This window comes from Giraffa tippelskirchi, chromosome X (genome assembly GCF_054371585.1).
Source record: "Giraffa tippelskirchi isolate mGirTip1 chromosome X, T2T-mGirTip1v1.2.pri, whole genome shotgun sequence".
NCBI classification, from domain to species: domain Eukaryota; kingdom Metazoa; phylum Chordata; class Mammalia; order Artiodactyla; family Giraffidae; genus Giraffa; species Giraffa tippelskirchi.
The window spans coordinates 140,905,485-140,917,597 of record NC_137289.1 but is presented as its reverse complement, the minus strand read 5'-3'; the positions used below and the strand labels follow the sequence as shown (position 1 = coordinate 140,917,597).

At 39.3% G+C, this 12,113-nt stretch overlaps 1 long non-coding RNA gene across 1 annotated transcript in view; it reads left to right on the top strand.

The window, feature by feature from the left end:
* Positions 1 to 12,113, top strand: part of LOC145536113 (uncharacterized) — a 166,495-nt gene that overhangs the window by 41,088 nt on the left and 113,294 nt on the right. The window lies entirely within an intron of this gene.

Genomic DNA, 12,113 nt, shown 5'->3' with positions numbered 1-12,113 from the left:
AACAATGAATAAAATAAATTCCCTGGTCTCTTTTCAGTGGATGCCAGTAGCAACCCTCTCCTCACTCTCACAATTGAGGTAACCAAAAATGTCTTCACACATTTTTCACACCTTGCCAAATGTCCCCTGAAGGTCAACCCCCCCCCTACAAGTTAAGAATCACTGAACTAGAAATCAGGGGGCCAACGAAAAAGCAACTTACATCCAAAGTATTTAAACATTTCACATAATAAAACTTACCAAGAAAAAAATAGCTCTTTTATACACCAGAAACACTTTTATACACCAGAAAAAAAACACTTTTGTACACACCATTGTAAATCACCTATGCTTCAATAAAATAGATTTTTTTAAAAATGAAAAAAATAAAGTAACTCAGCTCTTGAGATCACTTGTTTCAAATATATCAATATTACTCTTTTGTGGTATTGTTAATATAGGAAGGTCCAGTTTTATAGAATAAATACATCTTTAAACAGTTTTAGAGTTGACTGTGACCTTAGGTATGTAAAAATTCTAAAATGTTATCCCAAACCTGAACGCCTCTCAGTCTACTCAAAATGTCTCATGTCAACCCCAGCTTGCTCAGTTTACTGCGCTAGAAACTCTTAATAATGGTAAATGCATGTGCTTTGTAAATGCTCGTGTGTTACCTGTCTCCTTTTGCTTTATGCAAACTTTCAAACATTCTGATGAGTTAATGTGCAATTCACTGATCTAATATGGAGATTTGTCTTCAGAGATATGCTCATGAGTCTTTATACTAATTTTCTTTCTGTTTTGATTTAACCTGTGTCATTGATAACTTTTCTTTTCCTTGAATACTTCTATTCTGGAGGTTCTCAATCTTGACTTTGTACAAGCTCAGTTACATCCAGGTAGAAGGGTACATGGGACCGGAGGAAGGCAAAAATTACCAAATAAAGGTAATTAAATTCCCCTTTGTTTATATTACAAGGAGGAAAAATAATTTTGCCTCTCCCCTTCTAGCTTCTTGGCTGAGACCTCCTTTAATAAAAGACATATTAACAGGAAAAAAACAAACTGAGGTTTTATAACATGTACACCTCCTGTATACATGAGAAAGACCCAGGAAAACTGAGTAACTCCTGAAATGGCCCAAACCACCACCACCTTCAAAACCTGTCTTTTGTTAGCTAAAGACAGAAGAAATCTGATGGCAGGGGTGGGGGTGGGGGGAGTGGAGGTGTGGGGTGGGGAGGTGCAGCATGCTTATGGGAGATTACCAGGAAAAGCATAGTAAGCAAGATTATGATTGTTATGCAGATTTAAGTCAATGGCTTATCCATTGGTAAGAGTTTCTAGTGATTTAGTCATTTTCCTCTTCCTGGGGGAATGTAAATGTCTCTTACAAAAGAGTAATTTTTGCTGGGTTTTCAGAGCCTCTCCTGTGTCTGCAGTTTCTTAAAAACAACCGGCTCAAGATAATCCTTAAAGGAAAGTGGCATATTTAGGGGTGTTATTCTGCTCCCCTTCAGTATGAACATAATTTGTTTAAAGCTGAAGATTTAAAATTCTCATGTCAAATGCTGGCAGTGTTTTCTTCTGCAGAAAAATTGGGAGTTACTAATTACACCTAAAAAGTACAATTTAAAAACTTAAGGAAAATTTGGCCTTAAAAAAAACCTGTGAACACTTATTTAGTGTGGACTCCGTGGAAGACCCTAAAATAGGTAGTGGGGATACAAAGATGAGAAGACAAACCACTGAGTTAGGTATAAATCATGGCAAAAGAGAAAACAAATGGTCTAGAAGAGCATCCCAGTGAACCTGGCACACGCTTCCTTCCACACTTGAGCCTTTTGGTATTATGCCTGTGGGCTTCAAGCCAAGATCAAGCCTGGGGCTAGTCTTTCATGGTTGTCTTAAGGAATCTCCAGAAACTTCAAAGCTGGAAATATTTTTGTACCATATACTCATTAGCAAAGTTATTTCTTTTTTTTTGAGCTCTTTTTAAAATACATATTTTTTTATTTATTTTTGGCTGTGCTGGGTCTTCATTGCTGCACAGGCTTTTCTCTAGTTGTAGTGAGCAGGGCCTACTTTCTAGCTGCGGTGAACAGGCTTCTCATTGCAGTGGCTTCTCTTGCAGGCTTCTCATTGCACGATTTCTCATTCTGGGCTTCTCATTGCATGGGCCCTAGGGTGCACACGTTTCAGTAATTGGGATACATGGGCTCAGTAGTTGTGTCGCACAGGCTTAGGTTTCTCTGTAGCACGTGGGATCTTCCCTGATCAGGGATCAAAACCTTGTCTTCTGCATCGGCAGGCAAATTCTTTACCACCGTGCCACCAGGGAAGTCCAGTTATTTCTTCTTTAAATCCAGGACTCTTAAGTATCAATATATCTATTCCTTCATTAATTCCCTGAAAAGACCTGCTGCCAAATGAAAAGCTATTAAAATTTAAAATCTTTAATTCTTTTAATTTTAATGAGAATTATAATGCCTTCCATCCCAATCAAGATACTCAAACACAATTTCACAGGTGGAAATATATATCAATTCCATAACAACAACAACTTTATAAAGGTAACAAAAACAATTTGAAACTTAAACTATGCAATTTGTATGTTATAAAATGAAGATTTATTCATACCTGTTCTCAATGACATTTTCTTACTATAAGCACTATAATGCCAAATAAAATTAGTGGGCACATTTTTGTCTGAAATTGTAATGCTGAAAATTTACTTCTAATGGACTTTTTGGGGCCTCCCTGGTAGCTCAGCTGGTAAAGAATCCACCACCTGTAATGCAGGAGACCCTGGTTCAATTCCTGGGTCAGGAAGATTCTCTGGAGAAGGGATAGGCTACCCACTCCAGTATTCTTGGGCTTCCCTGGTGGCTCAGATGGTAAAGAATCAGCACTCAATGCAGGAGACCTGGGTTCGATCCCTGGGTTGGGAAGATCCCCTGGAGGAGGGCATGACAACCCATTCCAGTATTCTTGCCTGGAGAATTCCCATGGACAGTGGAGCCTGGGGGCTACAGTCCATGGGTTCGAAAAGAGTTGGACACAAATGAAGCGACTAAACAGCAGCAGCAGCACTGGACTTGCATTTATTGTTGTTTTGCTTTTTTTAAAAGTCATAATTCTGAAAAAGAAAAGAAAGAAATTGTCTTAATGGTGGTGTAACTGAAGAAAGGCCATTATGGTGAAAAGTCTTAACTGACCAGTCATTTACATGCCAGAAGCCTGCAAATTATCTTCCCCATTTACGATCACATAGGTGCTACAATCAGAACCTGTAGGATGTAGTGTAAGAGGACCCAAATCTTCAGTGCTTGGCAGCCATCTGTGGGGGAGGGGGCCACATGTGGATCACAGTGCCTGAGAAGGTGAATTTGACTTTGCCCTCCACAGTTTATCTGAGTACCTGCTGCTTAACAACAACCAAAGTAATTAAAAGGTTAACTCCATAACTGTATTTGGCCTCCTGTACAGCCTTCACAGGTATGATTAAAAAATCATCATAGGTAATTATCCCATCCAGCAAATCAAGATAATTCAGGTTCATGCCTCTGATAATTTTTCAGCAGAAGTTCAGCCACTGGGTAAAAAGTGATCAGTTTTGAGTTGCAAATGTCAAAGTAACTTGAAAATAGACTCAAGGGACAGCTTCCTTCCCTGACAGATACTGCTATTACCTAAAAATTCTGCCAGACACATTTTGTAACAGTTATTGTTCCTCCTTTTCTTTGTTCATCAACTCTCTTCTATTCACTGGGTGCATTCTATAAATGGACAAAATGCAAAGTATTTGACAGCTGGAGGACCTGGAGTTTTCCAGGCTTTGCCACTGAATCCAAGATGTCATCAGTTATAAGTTATTCATTTAACACTAAGAAAGAAAAAATGGCTCAAATTAAATTATGTCATAGTGCTTCCTAATTACTTTGAAACTTTAAGACCTTGATTTTAAACATAGATTTTAAGAATGCTTTGCTCTTATGCATACATCAAAAGGGACATATGAACAAAATAAACTTTTAATTCATAGAGATTTTTCAAATTGTCAAACTTTTTTTTATCGATGTATAGATTTACAATGTTGTATTAGTTTCAGGTGTACAACAAAGTGATTCAGTTATATATATATGTGTGTGTGTGTAAATGTATCAATGTATATATATATACTTTTTCATAGTTGTTCTATTATTTATTTTATAAGATATTGAATATAGTTCCCTGTGCTCTACAGTAGATCCTTGTTGTCTATCTGTTTCATATGTAGTAGTGTATATCTGTTAATCCCAGCCTCCTAATTTATTCCTCCTTCCCCTATCTTCCCCTTTGGTAACCATAAGTTTGTTTTTAGTCTATTTCTGTTTTGTAAATAAATTCATTTGTATCATTTTTTTAGACTCCACATACACATAAGTGATATCATATGATATTTTTCTTTCTCTGTCTGACTTACTTCCCTTAATATGATCATCTCTAGATCCATCCATGTTGCCGCAAGTGGCATTATTTCATTCCTTTTATGGCTGAGTAATAGTCTATAGTATATACGTTCTACATCTCCTTTATCCATTTATCTGTTGATGGACATTTAGGTTGCTTCCATGTCTTGGCTGTTGTAAATAGTGCTGCTGTGAACATTGGGGTGCATGTAACTTTTGTTGAACTCTTAAGTTAATTTTCAGCACAGAATTTCTATGTCCATATTTTGTTTTTGTATCTATATTATACCATAGAATATGTATGATCTTGTCTTAGTTCCATTAAGAGCTTTAGTAATACAGCATTTCTTAAAATGACACTTCACTATTATTCTCAAGATTTTCTTTCAAGCTGCCAGTTTGGAAAAAAATTCTCCAAATGCTGATGTTGGTATAGTCTTTCTTGGGAGATGTAGGTAAAGTTTTCTGCAAATATGTGCATAATAAAATGTAACAGTGTTTCATCTACCTATGATTATCTTTCCTTCCTAGATCCCATAAAGCACTTGGTCATCGCATTGAAAAAAAAAAAAAAGAGGAATTGTCATTACTCTTTCGATGACAGCTATTTTTTCCTAATATCAGACTTACACCCTAATGCTGGTCTTCTACCAAACTGTATTTGCAATATCTTAATGTCTCCGTACCAAATCATAGAATAATCTGTGGAAGATATTTTAAATGCCAGTTAAGTTTAACATGTGTGGTAATAACAGTGTATAAATCAGTTGAAATGACAACAGTGTAAACACAATGATGGAGCTGGTGTGCCATAAATAACTACATGATAATGACCACCTATCTGGCTGCCAATACTTGTAAGATACAACCAACCACTAGAAACACCTTAACTTTGGAAATACTAAAATGGGGTGGTGGGGGTGCATCAGAATTGATGATAAAATATGTAGATTGTAAATAAAATCAAGAATGTGTTTAGATTATTTCACATAAGCCTCAGCTCCAATGTGTCCACTTCCCTCTATGTGGGATATTTAATGATTGCAAAATGAGACAGAAGAGAGAAATCTAGGGATTCTGCCTACATTTTGCATAATTTTGATGAAACTGTTCAGTGTGGTTGTGTTTGCTAAGAATTGCTGCCTCTGTAAGGCAGCAAGGATTTAAATCCAACTCAGGCCTAAGTGTGGTTTAGGGAACTTGATTTGAGGAGAAGCATCTTATTTCAGAAATCTTTTCTCCTGGTTTCCTTCCTTTATTTCAAAAGCACATCAGGGGAGCCTTTCTTGCAGAGAAAACTCTTGAAATATTACTTAATAACATCTGAAATGACTCAAAATGATTCTTTAGGATTATGTTCATTTTAATAGGGAATTCCAAAAGTGAGAATGAAGCCTTCAGTACCCAGAAGAATTAATTTCTCAAAAAGGATATTATGGGGTGATGTTCTTATTGGGAGAGATTTTCTAGCACATTTGTCCTTCTGCCTGCTCATGAGGATGGCCCAGCTGCCTAACAAGCATGAGGGTATGAGCTACAGATGCCCTCAATGAGTAGTCTCACCAGGGTCAGTCCTTGGTCTAGAGATTTACTGAAGTACTTCTTACTTTGAGATTGCAAGGAACAAGTTGGCCCTTCTGGGATGTCTCTCGGAAGCCAAGAATATCACTGTCAGACCAGATGTCCAGATTTCCCTGGCACTGGTTCCTTGTCTTTAAAATAGTATGGTTGGATAGAGTGATCCCTCACATGCCTTCCTGCTCTCCCATTTTCTGATTCTGTGGCATGATACGGTGGAAAGAGAACTGGCAGAGAAGAAAGGTTTTTGAGTCTTGGACCCAAATTGGCCATCACTTAGTAACCTAGTGTAGGTCACTTTACTTTATCTAAACCTCAGCTGCGAAAGGAGAAAGCTGGAGAGAATTTGTCCAAAATTCTCTCCAGATCTACATCTTGTTTGTAGGCTTCCTTTATAAGTGATCATATCATTTCTATTCTTTGAAAAACTTTTTTCATAGCTACATCTCAAAAGTTATTCCAGCTCAGAAAAAAAGAGGCTAGGAAAAGAGTAAACAAATGTAAATGGAAACCAATTTTAGATTCTTTAGATGAGTGTTAAGAGTAGAGAAAGGGGAGAATAAAAGTCTAAAAGATAGAGTGGTTATGGACCTAAAATAATACAAACAGAACGTATGACTTTATTGTGAAAGCACTTTAGTGAACATCTTTGGAAGCAAAATAGACGAGTATATATATATACCATTAGTTGAAGGAAGGGTTAACATTGTGTTTAAAAAATGGGTGAAACCCACTATGGAAAACCAACTCAAAACCCAGAGTAGTGATGACTTGGAAGAAGAAATAGCAGCAGCAGCGCAAAGTCCACAGTGAGACCAGATACAGAACAGGTGACTTTGAGGCTGAGATTTCAAGACAGACAGAGAAATGATAATCAACTCTTCTAACACAGCGCTAGTCACAAGTTAGGGGGCAACTCTACTACTAAGGGCATCATGAGAAGCCCAGTCAAACTCTTCAGTCCTCTGATAGTGATGGCCAGCAACTGTGGTGAAACCAACAATCATGTTTAAAATACCATGCCCACATTTCTACCAGGTATCCTTGAAAAAGATTCATATCTCTATAGCAAAGATATTTATAAAATAATTTCAGTTGACCAAATAATGTCTTAATGCCGATGGTTCTTTGTGGTGTAATGAAAGTGAGATCAACATAATCAATAAAGGACAGAATCCTTCACTGTTAGTCAGTTATACATGAGGGTGTGATGTGTGCTCTGACCCCAAATAGGAGAAAAAGATTGGAACGTAAAATTAACTTATGACAGTTACAGCCCTACAAGTAGAGGCTATGTTTAGATTATCTGTTTTCTCTCTTCACTCATAAATTCACTCTTTGCACTATAGGCAGTTCACATACAAGGTAGTCTTTTTCTGATTAGTTTTTACCTTGTTCCCCCAAAGCCACATCAAAAAGGTACCAATTTAGATGATGAAGCTAGGCCACTTAAGGAACTTCATGGATTCCAAAAGCTGAGAAAAGCAGTCCTGGGTTTAGGGGTTTTTTTCTTAATAAAGATTAGATTCAAAATCCAGTAAGATTCTTCATGGTGTGGTTCCTATTCTGCCGTGTACCTAAAATGATGACTCAGTCTGTAGCCCATTAGATCGCACCTGGGCTAAACCTTCAGAGCAATCAGAAAATGGCTCCAAAGTTTGAATAACAGCCCATTTAAAGATACATGTTGAGTTCCTCTTATAATTTAGGCACAGACACAAGGGACATGAGGAAAATAGGATGTGTTAATTTTTTTAATATAACAAATAGCTTCAAAAGACTCAAGAGTTTACCATGATGAACATTTATTTTATTCTCATGGGTTTCGAAGTTGGCTGTCATTTCAATGATCACAGCTCGGGTAAGCCAAACTCCACATTGTAGACTCAGTCTGAGGAAACAGTGACTCTCTGGGCCGTGCTCTTCTCGTGGAGGGTAGCAGCTCAAAAGAGCCAGTTACAGTTTATTGCTCTCAACTCTTTAACTTCACCCTTCAGTACTTCCTTTACAGTAGTAGACCAGACTCTTTTGTCATTTGTCCTTTACAATAAGCTTTGTCAGTGGAGGGAAATTTTCTGGAGGAAAGGGCTTCTTTTCCTGGATCCAGTGTGCTGTTACTTTTTCTTGCAGAGTGCATGTGTGTAGAAACATCTAGTCAGGCTCTGCCCCAGTTGTGTGCTCAGAGTGCGCCATCACCACTGATGGCACAGCCTGGCACATGGACATACAAGGCATGACTCTCCTAATGTGGACACTGGTATACTCTAGGCCTCACGCTGCAGTGGTTCCCCGGCTCTCTCCGTGTACCCACCTGCAAGCCTTGGCTCACTTGTACCCCTGAGGGTGTTTCCTACAGCCTTCTCAGCACGGACACCACATATTACAGCCTGTGTACCACCTTGCCAATGAGTGGGCTTCAGATACCCTGACTCACTCTGTGCTCCTGCCCATCAGCCTCAGGTCACCTGTACCCCAAAGAGTTGTTTCCTCATACCTGGTGACTGTGGACCAGCTCTGACCAGGGCAACCCAGCACACATCTTCACTATCCAAAAGGCTGCAGCCATGCCCCTCTCCAGTGAGATCTAAGCCTATCCTGGGGAAGCAGCCTTCTTCCAAGTTTGTCCTTCCTGGAGTACTCTCTCTTATACCTGGGCATCATTTAGAGTTCCCTTTATGTTTGTGTTTATTGTGGTTTAATAATTCGTTCTACTAAACTTTCCCTGGTAGCTCAGATGGTAAGGAATCCACCTGCAATGCAGGAGACCCTGGTTCGATTCCTGGGTCAGGAAGACCCCTGGAGATGGGATAAGCTACCCACTGCAGTACTTATGGGCTTCCCTGGTGGCTTAGACAGTAAAGAATCCACCTGCAATGCGGTAGACCTGGGTTCGATCCCTGGGTTGGGAAGATCCCCTGAAGGAGGGCATGGCAACCCACTCCAGGATTCTTGGAGCCTGGCTACAGTCCATGGAGTCACAAAGAGTCGGACACGACTGAGTGACTAAGAACAGCACAAACTTTCCCTATTCAAATCATTATGTTTCCTGATTGGATCCAGATTGACATGCTGTGCTTTTTAGTGCTTTGGTTCAGAACTGGTGGTCTGTGTGTGATAGTCGCTCAGTCATGCCTGACTCTTTGCAATCCCATGGACTGTAGCAGGCCAGGCTCCTCTGTCCATGGGATTTCCCAGGCAAGAATACTGGAGTGGGTTGTCATTTCCTTCTCCATGGGATCTTCCCGACCCAGGGATCAAACCTGAGTCTCCTGCATTAGCAGGCAGATTCTTTACTGTCTGAGCCACCAAGGAAGCCCAAACCGGTACATTTGTCATCTTTGTCCATATTTCATTGGTCAAATCAAATCATATGGTGAAACACAAGTCAATGAGGCAGGGATATGGTCTCCACTTAGTCCAGTGGGAGCTACTGCAAGGTTGCGTGGCCACAGGCATGGTATGTAATTCCATTAGAGGGAGTTACCAAGGGATTGGAAACAATAATCCAACCTGCCATTTGGAACCTGCTTCGTGGAGCATATTGCAGAAGAAAGATATTAAGAAATTCCTGGGAAAATGAGAGCTATGAAAGGAGAATACAGAACATTGGGGGGAGAATGTAACCTGTAGCATCATAGCAGCTCAAATCTCAGTTCAGTGTCTTTAGCTTTAGCTGCAAGCTTGGTCTTCACCATTCATGTGACGCAGAGTCAGGTTGTGAGTGGGGTTCAAATGTAGAATTTGAAGTTTACCTGCTCTGGATCTCTCTTTTCTGGGCCTCCCTAGACTTTCCAGTGCCAGGGCCTCCTTGAATTCTGCCCTTTGGTTGCCCATGTCAGAAAGAAAGCAAGTAAAGACAGCACCTTGCTGTGATCACAGCCTGCCATTGTGCCAGCTGCAAAAACTGGGAACTTGTAATGTGTCACTTCTTCCAAATTTGAATGTCCTTGCAAAATCTGCCTATTTTGATTTATTTTGCAAAGCTTTCATGTAGTTGTTTTTTGTAATTTGTCCAGAATTTATGGTTGCTATCCGTGGGAGATGAGCTCTGTTAGAAGTTTATGCCAACATATGAGAAATGAAACTTCAGTACTAGATATTCAAATATGAATTTTTAAAAATCACTTGTCTCAAAGAGCTTAGGACTAATAGAGTAAGCCTACAGATACACAAATAACTTGTAACACAAGATTATGAAGTGCAACATTGGACATATAGCCAAGGTATAAGGTTGACCAAAAAAAAAAAAAAATCAAGAAAGCTTTGGAGGGAGGACATCTGATCTGGTTGGGGGTCAAGAAGAGCCGGAGTAATAGCAAGGTTGTGCAGAGTTCAAGTATAGGAGGAAGGGCTGGGAGAGGCAGAAAGGATCTAAACCATGACCTGACATTTATGTAGCATGTCTCACATATCAAATTATAATCATATCCACTAACTCGTTTGATTTTTAATGAACCCAGTGAAGTCAGACTGTTGTGCCAGTACAAATAGTTTCCATTTTCGTGAAATGAATCTAAGCTTAGACTATTTCTACTCAATGTAGAACAAGACTTTAAAACTGTCTTTTATGTAAGAAAAAGAATGTATGTGTTAGCCCCAAGTGGGAATTGAGAAGAATAATATTCTCTCCATTCAAATTGCTTCTAAACGTTAATCAAATGTGACAGTGGCTCCCACAGTATTATGTGCAGCATCATGTCACCGTTGTTTCTAACAGAGAAATGTTATTGTTTTGAAGTCCTGCTGAAACTCCTCGGAGAACAATATTTCCTTCACTTTGTGTTTTCCATTATCTCTCTAGAAAAAAGTTACTGTAACATTGTCTTATAGTCTTTTTTCCGTACACACACACGCACACACACACACAAAAGCACGCACACATGCTTCTGCTCCCCATTCTGCAAAAATTGAATGCATATTTTAAGGGTCAGTTCAAGACCTACTCCTCTGCTCCTTTCCATCCTTTTCTTGAACTCCCATTTCTTATACTCTGTAGTAGCTCCCCAGCCTGGCTGTGAAGCATAATTACTGGGGAAGGGTCTCTGAAATAAAATTTTTTTCTGAGCTCCACATGAAATTCACAATCTCTGGAGTTTGTCTGCATTTTGAAGTTCTCCAGGTAATTTTAATGTGTCCCAGCACCCATCAACTGGGAACCATTAATTAATAAGCATCACATGAATTATAATTGTTGCTCGGCTGATTTATGTATGTTGGACTGTGTTCTATATCAGGAATTCTAAACCTTTAAGTTGTATGTGCAGGACTTTCCTGGTCATCCAGTGGCTAAGCCTCCACGCTCCCCATGCAGGGGAGCCTGGGCTCAATCCCTGGTCCAGGAACTAGATCCCACATGCTGCAACTAAGAGTTTGCATGCTGCAACTAAGAGTTTGCATGCTGCAACTAAGAGCCAAGTAAATATATATAATTAAAAAAATAAAGTGTAGATGCATCACCTATCTTGTTAAAATGCCAATTCTGATTCACAGGTCTGGGTGGCCTCAGAGTCTGAGTCACTAACAAGTTCCCAGGTATGCTGCTGCTATAGGTTCAGGGACCACACTTTATATAGTCAGCTTGTAGGTGTTGAATACTTTGGGATCAGGGTCTCTGCTTTCAGATATTTTTTTCCTATTTCAAATGATACTATCAATAAATAGTTGATTCAGGGCCTTTGTTTAAAATTACATGCATTTTATCCAATGCCATGTACAGTTATTCCCCTCGATACGGCTTTAGAAAGTGATCCACCCATTTTCTTTTCCTAAGATTTTCTACCCTTTCTCTCAGGATCTCAGTAATGAAAATTCTATTACCACTTGGCAAAGTATTTTATCTGATATTCCTTATAAGAGGATTTAAACTGGAAAGAAAACAGAGATGCTCATACTTGAGGACACATTTCAGATCCTCTAGTGGAGTTCTCCAATGCATAATCTTCAATTTCATTTGCATCAGAATCAACCTGGGTGCCTGTTACAAAGGCCACTTTCTGTGCTCCTCTTAAAGGAGAATACTTGGAGGAGGGGTCTAGGAACGCCTTTTAAGCAAGCTTCCCAAGCGCAAGCACATTGAAGTTTGATTAACACTGATCTAAGCCAGGC